The following is a 16,255-nucleotide window of genomic DNA, read 5'->3' as shown; positions in this document are numbered from 1 at the left end:
GTTTTCTTACTTAAGCCTCACGAGGCAGGCAGCTTTCTTCCCTTTCTACAGATAGGGAAACTGAGGCACAAAATGGTTAAGAGACCCACTGAAGGCCACATGGCACATAACCTGTGTCTTTGCCTCCAAACCCTATATTGTGTCCACTCTTTACTGCCTTCAGCCTCCCCCAACCCCGCTCTGCACCTGCCCATAAACCTGTTCCCAAACAGCCCCTCAGGCCTCTCCCCCCTCAGCTGCTCGGTGAGGGGATCTCTTCCTGGGGATCAGTGCTTGCTAGACAATCACTGGGTGGTACTTGACCTATGGTATCTCCCCTTAAAACAATTTTTTTTTAATGTTTATTTATTTTTGAGAGAGTGAGAGAGACAGAGTGCTAGCGGGGGAGGAGCAGAGAGAGAGAGAGAGAGAGAGAGAGAGACACGGAGACAGAGAATCCCAAGCAGGCTCCAGGCTCCGAGCTGTCAGCACAGAGCCCAACGCCAGGCTCGAACCCAGGTTCATTTGCTGTTTCTATCTTTCTCTCTATACCTACATATTTATTTTGTCGAACATTTGTGAGAACACTGCAGACACCAGGATACTTAAGGTACGTTATTACATGTCCCCTAAGAACAAGAACATTCTCCAAAAGAACCACAAGGCCGGCCAGGGCGCCTGGGAGGCTCAGTCGGTTAAACATCTGACTTCGGCTCAGGTCACGATCTCATGGTCCACGAGTTCGAGCCCCGCATCGGGCTCTGTGCTGGCAGCTCGGAGCCTGGAGCCCGTTTTAGATTCTGTGTCTTCCTCTCTCTCTGCCCTTCCCCTGCTCACGCTCTGTCTCTTTCTCTCTCAAAAATAAATAAACATTAAAAATAAATTTTAAAAAAAGAACCACAAGGCCACATCACCCCCAAGACACAATATTATCTACCACACGCTCCCTATTCAAACTTCTGCAGGTGTCCCTCAAAACACCTTTTTAACTTTTTTTTCATGATCTGGGATCCACTAAGACAATCTTGCACTGCATTTTGTTGTCCGGTTTCTCCGGTAGTCTAGAATAGTTTCCTTGCCTTCTTTGTTTTCATGCCATTGATATTTTAAAGAGTTCAGACCAGATGTCTCGTAGCATACCTCTCCGTTGAGATTTTTTCTGATTGTTTCCTTCTGACTAGATTCTGGTTAAACATTTTGGCAAGAATTCTCCTGGGGTGATGTGTGTCTTTCTCTGCGCCGGCTGTCAGGAGCCGGGGGATGTCTGTTTGCCAAATTACCAGTGATCTGGGGCGCCTGTGTGGCTCAGTCGGTTAAGTGTCTGACTTCGGCTCAGGTCATGATCTCACGGTTCATGAGTTCGAGCCCCGCATCGGGCTCTGTGCTGACAGCTCAGAGCCTGGAGCCTGCCTAGGATTCTGATTCTGTGTCTTCCTCTCTCTGCCCTTTCCCCACTCATGCTCTCTCTCTCTCTCTCTCAAAAATAAATAAGCCTTAAAATTTTTTTTAAAAAAGCATTACTGGTGAGGTTGAAGTTCATCACTTGGCTCAGGTGGTTTCTACCAGATCTGTCTGATGCAACGTGCCCATCTTCCCCTTGTGATGTGTGATTCACCTGCGGGGTGATCACGTTTTGACATGACGCGAATATCTTGTTGCTTAACAAACATTTTCCCAAAAACTTCCAGCATCCACTGGGGTCCTTGTCTAAATTGATCACAAATGGTGATTTTCGAATTCCATCATTCCTTGCCTATTTTGTAGTTTGCCTTCTTTTTTTTTTTTTTTTTTTATTTTGAGAGAGAGGAAGCACAAGTGGGGGAGGAGCAGAGAGAGAGGGACAGAGAGAAAATCCCAAGCAGGCTCTGCTCTGTCAGCACAGAACCCGACTCAGGGCTGGAACGCATGAACCATGACGTCATGGCCCGAGCCGAAGTCAGATGCCTAACTGACTCAGCCACCCGGGCACCCCATAGTTAGTCTTCTTCTGTAGAGTTTTCCCTTCTCCCTTACCCCTCTGGTATTCCTTTGAATCTTCACAATCACCTCGCAGGGTAAGAATTGTTACCCCCATCTTGCAGATGAGGAGACTGAGGTTCAGGGGGCTTCAGGCATTGGCTGAGTGAGTGGCAGAGCCAGGATTCAAATTCAGGCCTTTCTCATATCTGAGCTCTCACCCGCTGCCCTCTGAAATCTTCTCGCATTTCTGGGTTTCCTCTCTGATGACTGGACTCTGAGCAGGGGTGAGGAGCAGTGCCTTCTTCCGCAGAATTCCTGTAGCAGGTGGGAGAGGCCTTTAGAGCAGCAGGGGTGGGGTAGGAGGTGGTGGGCAGAGATTTCCTCTCTTGGAAATCATGAGATGGCCTTGTTCCTGCCTCCCGGGCCTGCCTCCCACCTTAGAGGCTCTGCAGTGCTGACACCTCCCTCTTTGCTGTTCCCAAGGAGCCCCACCCTCTGCGGGCCATGCTCGGGTCTTCGCTGGGTTCCTAGCTCTGTGGAGCAAGACTGTGGTGACCCCAAGTCCCAGAGCCCCCGAGAAGGGCCCAAGGTCAATGACTCTGCTCCACTGACTCCTTTTTTGTTTTTTTTGAGAATTGCATTTTATTGAAATCTTTTTTGTTTATTTATTTTTGAGAGAGAGAGAGAGAGAGAGAGAGAGAATCCGAAGCAGGCTCCAGGCTCTGAGCTGTCAGCACAGAGCCCAACGCGGGGCTCGAAGTCACGAACCATGAGATCATGACCTGAGCTGAAGTCGGACGCTTAACCAGCTGAGCCACCCAGGCGTGGCCCCCACTGACTCCTAAAGACACACGGAATGATCTCACATCCCATTGTCTACCCAGCAATCATGGCCTGCCTAAGCCCTACTCCGGAAGAAAAGCTGTAAAGGACCAGAGGGATGGCCTGTGATTTTGGGGGGTTGGAGGGGACCCTCAGGAGTGAGAGCTGCCGGGTGGGCCCTCTGTCTCTACCTCCTGCCCTTCCCATTCATTCTCCACTTTTACTTGGCATCGCCCTCTCACCTGGTGTCCCTTCATGTACCTGCTCCCTCAGCGCATTGGCGTGCTAGGCTTTGCTGGGGTGCCAAGGAGACAGGACGAGGAGACGGGCAAGGAGAGAGGTCGCTAGGTGTTAAGCTCGGTGAGGGACGCTGGACTGCATGGGAAGCACGGGCTGCTGCCAGGACCATCTCCCTTAGCCTCCACGGCAACCGCAGGGGACACATCCAAACACGATCCCCATTTTCCAGATGAGGAAACAGAAGTTCAGAGAGGTTCCCTGCCAAGCCCAAAGCCCTACAATAAGTGACGGGGCTGGCCATTAAACAGCCCTTTCACGACTCTTCTCCCAAGTGCAGGGCACAGCTTGTGCAAAGGCCGGGGCACCGGGGAGGGGAGGGGAAGGCGACAACAGGAAATCGAGGATTCAGTGTGGCTGGTGGTGTCCCCTCCCTCTTCCTAGGTCCTCCTCCTCCTTGTCTTCCTTCTTCCCTCTCCCTGTCTCTCCTCCCCGCATACCTGCAGCAGCTGAAGCTGCCTCTTGGGTGTCTGATCCCCTCTACCCGCCCCCCCCCAACCCCGTCCCTCCTCTAGTCCCCAGGGGCTGTGAGGCCCACATTCCTCCCTGGCTCTCTCGGTCCCATTAATGTGTTTACGCTGGAGCGGGCCCAGGGGAGCCAGGCCGGACTCTCCCCACCCTGCCCCCACCAATGGAGAGGGGACAGGTGAGAAAGTCGAGGCTGGTCGGAGTCGCAGGAGATCCTGACCCAGAGTCCGAATTCCTGCCCCCGTCTGAACAAGTCCAGGGCGGCCGACGGTGGCCCCCGGGTCCCCGCACCCCTTCCCGCACAGCCCCTCCAGTGGCTGACAGGCCCTAATCTCAGCTGTCTTCATGCAGCCAGCCCTCCACGCCTGGGGTCACCTGACGCCAACACAGTTTAATTCAGAAGCTGATTTCTGCTTGTTGGCAACATGTCATTTCTGAAATTGCTTTCTCTGCCCAGAGGCGGGAGATGTCAGAGCCGCGCAGGTGTTACAGCGGTGCCGCCCCCACCCCCCCCATCCCCCACCCCAAGTTCAGGAAGGATTAAGGGGCGTGGGGGGCGCACATTAGATCCTCGAGCTCTGCTTCTCATGTTTCCCCCAAGGGGGGCGGGCGGGATGGAAGATGCCGGGAACTGCCTCGGCTGTCCTCTCCTGCCCGAGGACAGAGGCCCAGAGTTGGGTAAATGAAGGGCTGCTGTGGCAGCCGATATCCCGAGGATATCAACAGTACATTGTTTGGAGCCTGTTCCACTAGGTCACACAGCAAGTATGTGGCGGACCTAGGACTCAGACCCAGTGAGGGTGCAACAGCTAGACTGGGGTGTGGAGGCTTGGGAAGAGACGGGCCACAGAGCGGGGGAGCACTCGGGGGCTGGTTTCTATGCCTGCTTCATGGCTTGGCCTCAGTATCTTCAGTGAAATTTGCCTGCCCCCTTAACGCCCCCATTCCTGCAACCCACCAAATACTAGGTTTTTTTTTTTTTAAGTTTATTTGCTTATTTTGAGAGAGGGGTGGGGGCAGAGAGAGAGGGAAAGAAAGAGACTCCAAAGCAGGCTCCGAGCTGTCAACACAGAGCCTGACGCGGGGCTTGATCTCATGAATCGTGAGATCGTGACCTGAGCCGAAACCGAGCATTGGTCGCTTAACCGACTGAGCCATCCAGGCGCCCCCATCAAATAGTAGTTTGCCCCCTTGTTTACATTGACTTGGCATTCTGCATATACCTCGATTAGCAAATATCTCTCAATCTTGGCATCCTTTGCTTTATTGGATGAATGCATGAAAAGATGAATGAGAAATGAGTTTATGAGTCTTGCCCTCCATACTGATCCCTATCCCCAGTTCCCTCCCTAGAGGCGTCCTCCAGCGACCTCCAGAGCAGGCTTCCTGTTTCAGCTGGCGCCATGGCCCTCCCTGACACACTGGTTCATCATCTGTCAAATTCCCTGTCCTTTGCTCTCCTCCCTTTCCTTCCCCTCACTCTCTCTTGACTCACCTTCCCAACTCCCAGGACCCCTGGCTGCCCAACCATCAGTAACAAGGCCATGCAGAAGCCCAAGCCTGCTGGTCTCCTTATAAAGATGGCACCTGGGCCAACCCGCCCTCCTGAAGGAGGTCCCCACCCCTCACCTCCACCTGCTCCCTCAGGGTGAGCTTCTCCCTCTTGCCTCTCCCCTCCCCCCCCACCCACTCTTCAGAGGACCCACGGCTGTGTGTACTCGATCCTCGGCCTGGGTCAGGGCTAGGACCTGGCCGGATTGACTGGTGTTGAGCCCAGGACAGACAGAAAACGGTCCTGACCCACCTCACACATTTCTTGCAATAGTATCGAGCATTCGCTTTAGCCAAAAAGCCTTCATCGCTCCCATTTCATCTGAGTGCTGGCATAAAGCAGTACCAGCCGGACGGGGTAAAAACAGGAAATACATCAAAGACCCACAGAACTTCAGACCTAAACGGGCTTCTCCCACTTTACAGATGAGGAAACTGAGCCCCCAGGCGAGCAGCGGCGGTAACATTCTGAACGCAACAGTGGGGTCAGGGGCGGGCGGGTACCAGAGGGCCTTCTGAAGTGGGGAGACATTCCATTTCTTGACACATGGCTCTTCTCTTGCGATCATTTATTGAGGGATACTATTCATGTTCAATTACACATTAGGGTTTAGAAAAATGAAATCAGGATCAGTTTCACAGAGGATGACCAAATGTCCAAGAAGAAGGGATAGGTAGGCTTTTTAAAAAAAAAATTCATTAATATATTTTGAGAGAGAGGCAGAGAGAATCCCAGGCAGGCTCCCCACTGCTGGTGCAGAGCCCGACACAAGGCTCGAACCCATAAACCGTGAGATTGTGACCTGAGCCAAAACCAAGAGCTGGATGCTTAACTGACTGAGCCACCCAGGCATCCCAAGGGGTAGGTAGTCTCTAAAAGGCAGATAAACAGAGTCCTGGGTAAGTCAAGAAACATGTTACCTTTCTTCTCGGAGCCTCAGTCACTAAAACAAACAGGACAAAAACCTCTATGTAGGTATCCCTAGATAGACAGACAGATAGATAGACAGATAGATGGATGATAGGTATATAGATGATAAATACACATATAGATAGATAGATGATAGATAGACACACATATAGATAGATGATAGACAGATAGATGATAGATAGATAGACAGATAGATGGATAGATGATAGACAGATAGACAGATAGATAGACAGATGATAGGTAGATAGACAGATAGGCAGATTGCACACATAGTTACTCCTTTATGTACCAGGCACTGTGCTGGGCCCTGGGGATGAAGCAGTTAACAGGGCAGGCACAGTCCCAGGTCCTAAAGGACAGAAGACAGATAAACAAGTGACCACTATGCAGCAGGATGAAACCGACAACCCTGGTCGCCCCAGGCAGCTGAACTCGGTGGCTGGGGAACAGGGCGGGGAGAGCAGGGAGGCTTTCCACTGTATTCCTTGCTGTTGCTTTTGGATTGTGAGCCGCGTGAATGCATCACTTACCCCTCAAAGCAAACACAATAAAAAGGAGAAGAAAAAATAAAGTGCGAAGGGTGTTGACACGGGGTCAGTACAGGGTGCTCAAGGGGAGACTGTGGGGGTGAGCGGGGCGCAGACCTGGCCTGGGGAAGTGAGGGAAGGCTCCCCGGAGGAGCCGTAGCCCAGCTCCAGCCTGCAGCTCCTCCAGATGAGGACTTTGAGGGACAGGATACTGGAGGTGCCGCTGGGAGGATCAGAGGGTATTTCTCGAAAGTGCCTGGCACACAGGATATGCTTAATGTACAGCGGCCTCTACTGCCATTGCTGTCCAGCGAAGGCTGCTGCCACGGCCAGGGGTGAGGGAGAGGGGGCCCCCCCGTGCTGCCGCGGACTCTGCCCGGAGCCTCTGGGCGTCCCTTGGTGACAGGCAGTCCGGGCGCTGGCTGCCGCAGCATCTTACCGTTCACACGGATCCAGCCCCAAGTGCAGGCAGACAGGGAGCAGGCCTGGGCTGAGGGTGCCGTGTTCCGGGAGCGGGAGCTTGGCTCCCCTGGCGTCAGTTGCCCCTCGGACACGGGACCCAAAGCACCGCGGACCTCTGATGCAGAGGACACCTGCCTGGGTGCTTTCACGCCACAGACCGAGAAACCTCCCCGTGCCGGGAAGGCACGGAATCCCCTCCTAGCCGCGGGGCCAAGACGGGATGTGGCCACGAGGACCCGTGTGGTAAGCAGCGATGACGCACTAGCCCCTCAGCCCCATGACCCCCATCAGGAGCGAGGGGCTATGATCACTACCCCCACTTTGCAGATGGGGAAGCTGGGCATGCAAAGGTTAAGTCACCTCCGTGAGGTCACACGGTCAGACTTTGACCCCAGGAGGCCTCTTGGCCACTCACTGGCCCTCGAGGAGAGCTCCGGTGTCTCAGATTCTCTCTGCTTGTCTGCTCTGCCCTCCCCTCCGAGAGGAAGACAACGATTTCCTTCGACTCAGGAAAGCCCACTAAGCACAACTCAAACTTTATTTGTGTTCTAGACTTAGAGCCCCTGCTCACAGCAAATGCAGTTTTGGAAGTCTGATTTCCAGGGAGGCCGGATGGTCAGGGGTTGAGGACATCTAGACGGAGGATGGGGTGGGGGTGCACAGCTCACTGTTCCCTTTGGAGTCAGGACCTCTGGGGTGTGACAGCCTTCGCCTGACAGGAAGTGCTTCCCTCGGGAGGGGACTCAGCATGTCTCCCGTTGGCTGGGGGCCCGAGGGGAAGAGCCCTGACCCCAGGCAAGCTGTGAGCTGGTGACGCTGGTGACCATGGCCCCTCGCCTACTTCTCGGAAGAAAGCAGGAGTCACGTAAGCACATGGCTTCATCAGGGCCTTGGCAGGATCCAGCCAACTGTCAGTGGTCATGGCCTCCGGCACCTGGGTTGGCTAAGTGCACCTCTGATCTCTGGCTCCTAAAGCCTCATTCAGACCTCTGACCTCTGCGATCCTGGCCCCCCTCCTCCCTGGCACTCACCTGACCCCCCGAGATCTGTGCCTGGGTGGTAGTTATGAGAACATGTCTTTTCTTCCCTTCCGGACCCTGGAGGGAGGAGCCCCACACACTCCTCCCTGTGGTAGTTACATCTCACTGATCCTGAGTGGGGCCTTTGACTTTTGACCTTTAGAGAGCAGAAGAAGGCCTCTTAAAGCAGCAGACCCCGGCCTTGCAGAACAGGGTCAGCGATCTCTAGTGATAGACCTCTCTGTGCCGTAATTTCTACATCATCTGTGAAATGAAGAAAGTGATACTAACACCTACATGGTGAGGATAATGCTCACTAATATGGGAGCTTAGAACAGGGCCCGGCACACTATCAGCTCTAAGCCAGCATTAGCTGCTAGTATTATTATTATTATTATCATCACTGTTATTACCAGAAGACTCTGCCCCCAAGGTTCCTGGGCTGCCCCCCTCATACCACCACTTTGGCCCTACCTGAGCCTCCAGCCCCAGGGCCCTGCCTCATTCCCTGTCTGCTCTGTGTCTCTGTCCCCAGTCCCCCCTCCCCCTGTGTCCCCTTCCCTCCCTATAAACCCACTGCTCCTAAGGCCCTTGGCCAGCTAATAATGCTGCTGTCAGTTCAGATTAGAGCCCATTACGTTCCTTCATCTCAGCTTAAAATTTTTGTGGTTTCCCAGCTCTGCCTAATGTGCTCCACAAGGGGCAAGGGCTGCCCAGCTGGAGGAAGCTTCCGGAGAAGGAATGCGGGTCTGTGAATTCCCCAGGTGGGTTCCTGCCTCATGTGGGGCTGCAGCGGGGGTTGGGGGCCAGGAGGCGCGGCCCCTCCGTGGGCTGTGAGCAGGAGACCGGGGAGCTGGGGGTCTTGGAATCTTGGCCTTTATAGCCCCGGGGTAGACTTTCAGCCCAGCGTCCTGTGACAGACAGAGCCCTCTGGGGACCGTGGGCGTCTTGGGCACTCAATCCAAGAGGAGCCTCAGAGTCACGGAATTCTGCAACTGGGAGACTCCTGGCAAAACCACTGGGTCAGGCCCTGGGGCTGGGGTCCAGCGCCCCAGTCCCAGATGCTGCCTCTCTCCTCAGCCCTGCTGCCCCTCGCCTCCAGGGGTCACCAGCCACGGGCTTCCTCAGGAAGAGAGAAGAGCCTGAGCAGGGGGCTGGGAGGGGGCTGTATGCAAGGTCACTGTGGCACGTGCTCCCCACGGCCCAGCAGTGGGTGTGCCGGGACTCGGCAGGCCTCGACTTCCTTAATTCCTACAACAGCCCCCTAAGGTGGGATCTCCAGTCACACAGCTAGGAAGGGGGGAAGCAGGATCTGGATTCAGGTCACTCTGTCTCCCTTGCAGAGCATCTAGTGAAGGGTGACAGAGGAGGGCCCCCTGCAGGCCTCGGGGGCTCTCCCTGACTAGTCCCAGCCCCTGGCAGGGTTCTGGGTACAGAATCCCGACACACCTGCTCTGTGACTCGGGTATTACGTCTTACGAATCACGTGTAACTTTTGTGTGCGACTTTCCCGTTTTCAAAGTGTCTTCCATGGCTATCGTTCATCTGTTGAGTCCGCCAGTAGCTCCCAGGGGAGGCCGGGACTCAACAGCCCTTTTGGCAGATGAGGAAACTGAGGCCCGGAGAGGTGAAGCCCCTTGCAGGTGGAAGGTGGCAAGCCAGAACGCAGAGAGAGGTCCGCAGGGGCACCGCACTCTGGTGTCTAGAATGGGAGAGTCATTCTTCAGCTAACCCTCCGTGGCGTCCCCAGCCATGCTGCCCTAAGAGCTGAGAGGGCTCCGGGGGGTACCCAAGTAGCAGGGGTTCATCTGCCCCGCCCCCCAAACCTTCCCCAGCCCCAGTCCACCCGTTCAGTCAGGAAATTGTCAGCTTGTAGAGGATGTCAGGGAGCAAACGAAACGCTTCCCATACTACCTGGCCCGAGAGCCTTCCAGCTGTGATGTCCTCACCCACGGCCCGGTCTGGCCCTGACACCTGGTCCTGCTCCCTTTTTTTTTTTTTTTTTTTTTTTTACGTTTATTTATTTATTTTGAGACGGAGAGAGAACAAGTTGCAGAAGGACTGAGAGACGGGGAGGGAGAGAACCCCAAGCAGGCTCTTCACTGTCCGCACGGAGCCCGATGCAGGGCTCGATCTCACAAACTGGGGGATCGTGACCTGAGCCGAAACCAAGAGGTGGACGCTTAACTGGCTGAGCCACCCAGGCACCCCAGTCCTGGTCCTCTTTGAGCTCTGCTCAAGAGGGTGAGAGGATCACTCTCTGTAGAGCCTCAGCGACCCCAGAGCTTTCTTGGCCCCAAATAGAATAGTCTCTGTTTCTAGTGAAGGTTAATGCCAGTCCTCAGAGTTTCAAAGCCCTTCCTTACACTTCCTATGGGCTGGATGTGTCACAGCCCTGCTGAAAATCTTGGCTGTTACCCCCAGGCGTGGCCCCTCAGCCTTTCCCCACCGTCCCAGCCCACATCTCCAGGCCCCAAGCAGCCGAGTGCTTCCACTCTCCCTGAACGTGGCCACATTTTCCCACCTCTGCGCGTCTGCTCACGCCTGTCCTGCCGAGAATGCCTTTCCTGCCTTTGTCCACCTCAGTCATTCCTGCCCCACCTTCAAGACTCAGCTCTAGAAGGTTCCCACTGCTCCCCAAAGTGAATCATGCCTTCCTGGGAGTTCCACCATCAGACTGTTTTTTCCCGTCGTGTTCGCACTAACCGCCTTGCACTGTGGGCAACAGTGCAGCCGTCTCTCTCCCTGACTGGATTGTTGAGCTCCTGGGAGCGAGGCCTAGCTCTCATCCACCTTGATTCCTGCAAAAGCTCTTCCCTGTCTTCCTTCCTTCTTCCCTTCATCCATTCCTCCCTCCTTCAACAAATGTTTATTCCAGGAGGGTCAAGGCCTGCCCAGCTGGCAGAAGCTTCAGGAGATCTGAATCATAAATAAATTATTATTCACCCTGGGGAGAGGTGAGAACAGCACCAAATTTCGAGTTGAGGTTGAAAGCCTGAAGAAACCAAACGGGGGGCGCCTGGGTGGCTCGGTCGATTAAGCGTCCGACTTCGGCTCAGGTCATGATCTCGCGGTTTGCGAGTTCGAGCCCCGCATCAGCCTCTGCGCTGACAGCTCAGAGCCTGGAGTCTCCTTCGGATTCTGTGTCTCCCTCCCTCTCTCTGCCCCTCCTCCCCCCCATGCTCTGATTCTCTCTCTCTTTCTCAAAAATAAACATTAAAAAAATCAATAAAAAATGAAAAAAAGAACCAAACCAGAAAGGCTCTGGCTTCTAGAGGCTAGGAGGAGAGAAAGACGCAAGGAGACTAATTCATCCTTCTGGGCCAAGGGCAGATGCTCAGAAGAGCCAAGCTGGCCACATAGGGCTCTGGGTCCCTAGAGGGGCCAGAGAGTGGACACCATGCTTCCAGGGTCTCTGTGGGGGTGGAGACGTCTTCGTGGACGTCTTTGTCAAGACGCACAACAGGTACTAGCACGGGTGGTCGCCTTAACGCCATCTGCCTACAGCCGGTCTGCCGCGGCACCCAGCAGCCCTCCTCCCCCAACCCCTGCTTTGGTTTGTTCTAGTAACTCAAGACCGTAAGAGCCACCTACATCTCTTCTTCGCGACCAGCGGATTCGCTCCCAAGATTTGGAGAATGCTCCAAATGGCCATGACGCTTCTTAGGTGCTTCCTTTTTATCATCCACACGACAAGCACGCATTCGCTGAACACCCAGTGTCTTTAAAACACCATTGGGTGGCAATGACGTAATGAAGTTGCCCTGCCCTTGATTACTCAAAGCGAATCCCTCCAGTTCCTTTAGGCATAAAGAGGAGAATTGAAGACGGAGCGCACATCCTCAAGGGACTTACAACCTCCTGGGATGAAGCACACAGTTAAAGTGATTGAGTGAGTCCCTTTCCTTCTCTGGGCCTTCGGCTCCTGCTTTGTGATAACGAGGAGGATCAGACGCCCTGACCTTGAGTCCTTGCCAGGCCTCATATGATTCCAAAGTAGGTTCTACATACAAGGTCACTGAGTGATGTGCAGGGATCATTTCAGTCCCCCAAAGACAGGTCCCAGGAAAACTACCAATTGGGTAATTAGGCTTGCCCCGACCCCTCATCCCTTGAGGGAGCAGATGTGGACCTCAGCCGCCCTCCCCGCGGTGGCTGGCGGAAGTGTCGGGCGCTGCGGGGGTCCCCTGGTGGAATGTGGCCATGGTGGGCGCTGGGACAGAGGCCTCGGCTGACAGATCTAAGGCTGCCGCCTGCCACCAGGTCTCTGTAGGGCGGCCTGCCGGCCTCCCTCCTGTGGAATGACAGCCCTGCTCCCCCCTACCTGGCGTTTAATCTTTAATGCAGCCCCAACTGCCCTCGGGCAGGACCCATCAACCCACCCGCTCTGATAAAAGCGATAATTAGCTCTTTTTCAACTTTTCACTTCTCCCCCCTCCACTCTGATGTGTGAGCATTGGGAGAATTCCAGCTAATGGGTCTGCCCTCAGCCAATTCCCTGGCCCATGCAGGCCGGAATGCACGGGGTCATTAGCCGGGCCTCCCGGGCAGGGGCCTGCGCTTGGGACGTGCCTGCCTGCCCGCTCTGGGGTGCCCCAGCCACCCAGGAGAGGGCCCGGCCTCGGCAGAGCAGACCTGCCCAGACCTGCTGGACCCCACCGTCCTCAGCGGTGGCCCCTTCCTGCACCTCAGTAGAGCCCACGGGAAGGTGGCCTTAGGCTCCCATGGGGCCAGGCGGAGAGGACACGAGGCCATCCGTCCCCAGGCATCGCCTTGCTTCAGGGCAGGGAGCCCAGCCTGGGTTCAGCCATCGGTCAGTGTGGAGGCTGCTGGCTGGGATCCCCCCAGTCCCGCCCCGTCAGTAACTTGTAATAACTAACTTGTACACAGTGCCTGTCCCTTTCAAAGTCCCTCCAGATAGCTTAGCTCAGAGGTCGCCGCAGCCCAGGGCTTAACCATGCAGGCTCAGAAGCTGCCCCTCAGGAGCGCGGCGGCGGAGGGTGGGGTGGGGACAATTCTGGCTTCGTTCCTCTTCGCTTCTCCTCTGACCAGCTCCAGCCAACGCTCACAGACTCGTTGGTCACCTAGTACCAGAGGCTGCCAGCGCCTAGTACCATGGGGCCTCCATCACTAATGCCACAGGGTCAGAAACACCCAGATTGGCCACCAACGTCTAGAGCTGTTGCCTTCAAGGGTCGTAAATAGAGTCACTGACCCCTAGAATCAGAGGTTACCATAGATCAGGGCTACCTTCATCTAAAAACCCAGGGTTACCTTCACCTGCTGCTGTTGACATCTAGAACCACCTAGGCCCACAGGACACAGGCCCCTAAAACCCAGCAGAGCCCAGCCAGGGATGCCATAAACTAGAACTCTAGTATCACCACAAGCCAGTAACCACAGAGTTACTGGTGTCTAGTCCGTCCTTGGACTTTTGTTCATTTATTTTTAAAAGTTTTATTTATTTATTTATTTATTTATTTATTTATTTATTTATGAGAGAGAGAGAGAGAGAGAGAGAGAGCAAGCGGAGGAGGGGCAGAGAGAGAGGGGGGCCGAGGATCCAAAGTGGGCTCCATGCTGACAGCAGAGAGCCCAATGCGGGGCTCGAACTCGCGAACCGGGGGATGATGACCTGAGCAGAAGTCAGGCACTTAGCAGACTGAGCCACCCAGGCGCGCCACCCCCTCCTGCCCCCCATCCTTGGACTCGTATTGGATTGAGGAACTTTGTAGTAAGGTCACGCTGGCACTTCTGCATGGCTTTCCTCGCATGGGCTCTGCGTGTATTTTCCTTTACTGACTCCGTACGGCAATAAAATATCACAGAGTCTTCTGGGCTGCTTTTTCTACCTCCTGAACCGAAAGGCTTCCTGCCCACCTGGGTCCTGGGTTCTCACTGTGAACTTTTCAAAGAGGAAAACCAGAGATAGTGTATACAAGGAGCATATGGCCTTTTAATACAGTCTCCTCTTTTTGCAGAAGGTATTTTGGGGAGTCGGATCAAGGGACTTCCTGGAAGAGGCGGCATTAGTTTTGCAGAAACAGAGCAGACCATTACCAGGGACGGGGGCTCGTGAAATCACATGCTCTCCAACCCGCCCACTCAAGGGCTAACATTTCTCCACACTTTTCCGCCTTGGACACCACAGTGACCTTGTTGAGATACCCCAGGGAAGATGCAGAAGAAGACTGTTCTCTTTCTACTTCCCCATCCTGTCCTAGCCAACAAATACACAGCTTCGGAATATCACAGATGTACCCAGAGAAAGTTCCAAGCTTTTAACGCCTGACATCTTAGTAATTTCGATTTTTTAAAAAAGTACACATTTTCAATAATTCCCCTGGGATCCTTGGCCTGCTACTGCAAGAGTTTCCACCGCCAAGTTCAAGGGTCCCCCAGGAAGTAAGCTACTTGGCTGTTCTGCTCTTCTCTAGCCATGGCCTGTGCCCGTGGCTGTTGTCATGAGACCTGGCCTCATCTCTGGCCCACTGGGGCCTCCAGCTGCCCCACTGTGTGTGGGGGGGGGGGGGCGGGGGGAACAGGTGAGACCTGCAGGGATGAAAGAGCCAGGGGAAGAGTTAGGACTTAGGACAAGGAGGAAAATAAGGAGGCAGGTGAAGAGAAAAAACAACAGAACAAAAATAAAGGTCATGCTGGGGGAAACTCTAAATTCAGGGAGGATCCTTGCATAAGGGAGCCAGCCTCAACAGAAGGTCAGACAACTGTCTTTTTCAACAGTAATGATAGCAGCATCTCGAATCCCTCGTGCATGATAAACCTCATAACCTGCTGGTAGGAACATAACAGGTGCAGCTGCTTTGGAAAACACTTGGGCAATTCCTCAAAATGTTAAGCATGAGTTACCGTATGACTCAGCCATAGCATACCTAGATATCTACCCAAGAAAGGCAAAACACGCATCTGTACAAACACTTGTACGGGAATGCTCTCAGCAGCACGATCTCCCATCGCGTGAAGATGGAAACAAGCCGAGGCCCGCCAGCTGGCGAACGGATAAACAAACGTGGTCCATCCACACGACGGAATAGTATACGGCCATCAAAGGGAACGACGTGCCGATGCGCACTGCTACGTGGGTGAGCCTTGGAAGCGTTCAGCCGAGTGAAAGAAGCCAGTCACAAAACGCTGCATAGGCACACTGCACAAGGCCGTCTACAAGAAATGTCCCCAGTAGAAAAAGCCACAGAGACGGGAAATAGAGCAGCGGTTGCCTAGGACGAGGGGGGAGGGAGGAACGGTCATGGTTGCCACTTGGCATGGGTTTTGAGGGGAAGGTGGTGAACATTCTCTGAGAGTAGGGGAGTGGCTGATGATGGCCGCGTAACTCCGTGAACATACTAAAAACCACTGACTCGTGCGCTTGAAACAGGGTGAACTTCATTTATGTGATTTCTCCCAGTACAGCTGTTATCTAGAAAATGCTAGGCAACTGGGTCCGGTAAGCCGATTGTTACGTCACTTAAATCTTACGGTGACCCACATCAGAGGTGGGGAAGTGGCCAGCGGAGTAGTTCAGAGTGCAGAAATTCCAGGCCAACTGTTGAGAGTCTAACCCCAACTCCCCCCTCTCCTAGTCCAGGGACCTTGAGCAAGTCCCTCCGCCTTCATGAGATTCAGAGTCCTCATCTGCAAAATGGGCACCGCGATCCGAATGCCAAACGCACAGCACGGTGCCTGGCACGCGTGGGCATCATTGCTGTTACAGACCGTATACAACCGTCTCCCCTTCGTTTCTACTTCGCAAGCCCCCCAAAGTGCAATCGCTCTTAGAGGATAAGATGAAGAATAAGGAGGAGAAGCAGTAATGGGGGGTCTTACACTTGCTACTTTCGGTCAATTCCCTCCTGCGTGTTCTGCACTATGGGACAAGCAGAGTGGGAAGACTGTAATTGTAGCTAATCTCTACCTGGCACTTTTGATTTCACTTTTTTCGTTTTTTTAATGTTTATTTTTGAGAGAGAGAGAGCGAGCACAAGTGGGGGAGGGGCAGAGAGAGAAGGAGACACAGAATCCGAAGCAGGCTCCAGCCTCTGAACTCTCAGCACAGAGCTTGACGTGGGGCTCGAACTCACCAACCCAAGATCATGACCTGAGCCGAAGTCGGACGCTTAACCGACTGAGCCACCCAGGCGCCCCTCACAACAATTTTTTTAAGTAAGCTCCACGCCCAGAGTGGGGCTTGAACTCACAACCCCAGGATCGAGAGTTGCCCGCTC

Source organism: Felis catus, chromosome E1 (assembly GCF_018350175.1).
Source record: "Felis catus isolate Fca126 chromosome E1, F.catus_Fca126_mat1.0, whole genome shotgun sequence".
In the NCBI taxonomy this organism is placed as follows: domain Eukaryota; kingdom Metazoa; phylum Chordata; class Mammalia; order Carnivora; family Felidae; genus Felis; species Felis catus.
The sequence above is the reverse complement of the archived record's forward strand: the minus strand, read 5'-3'. Positions refer to the sequence as shown.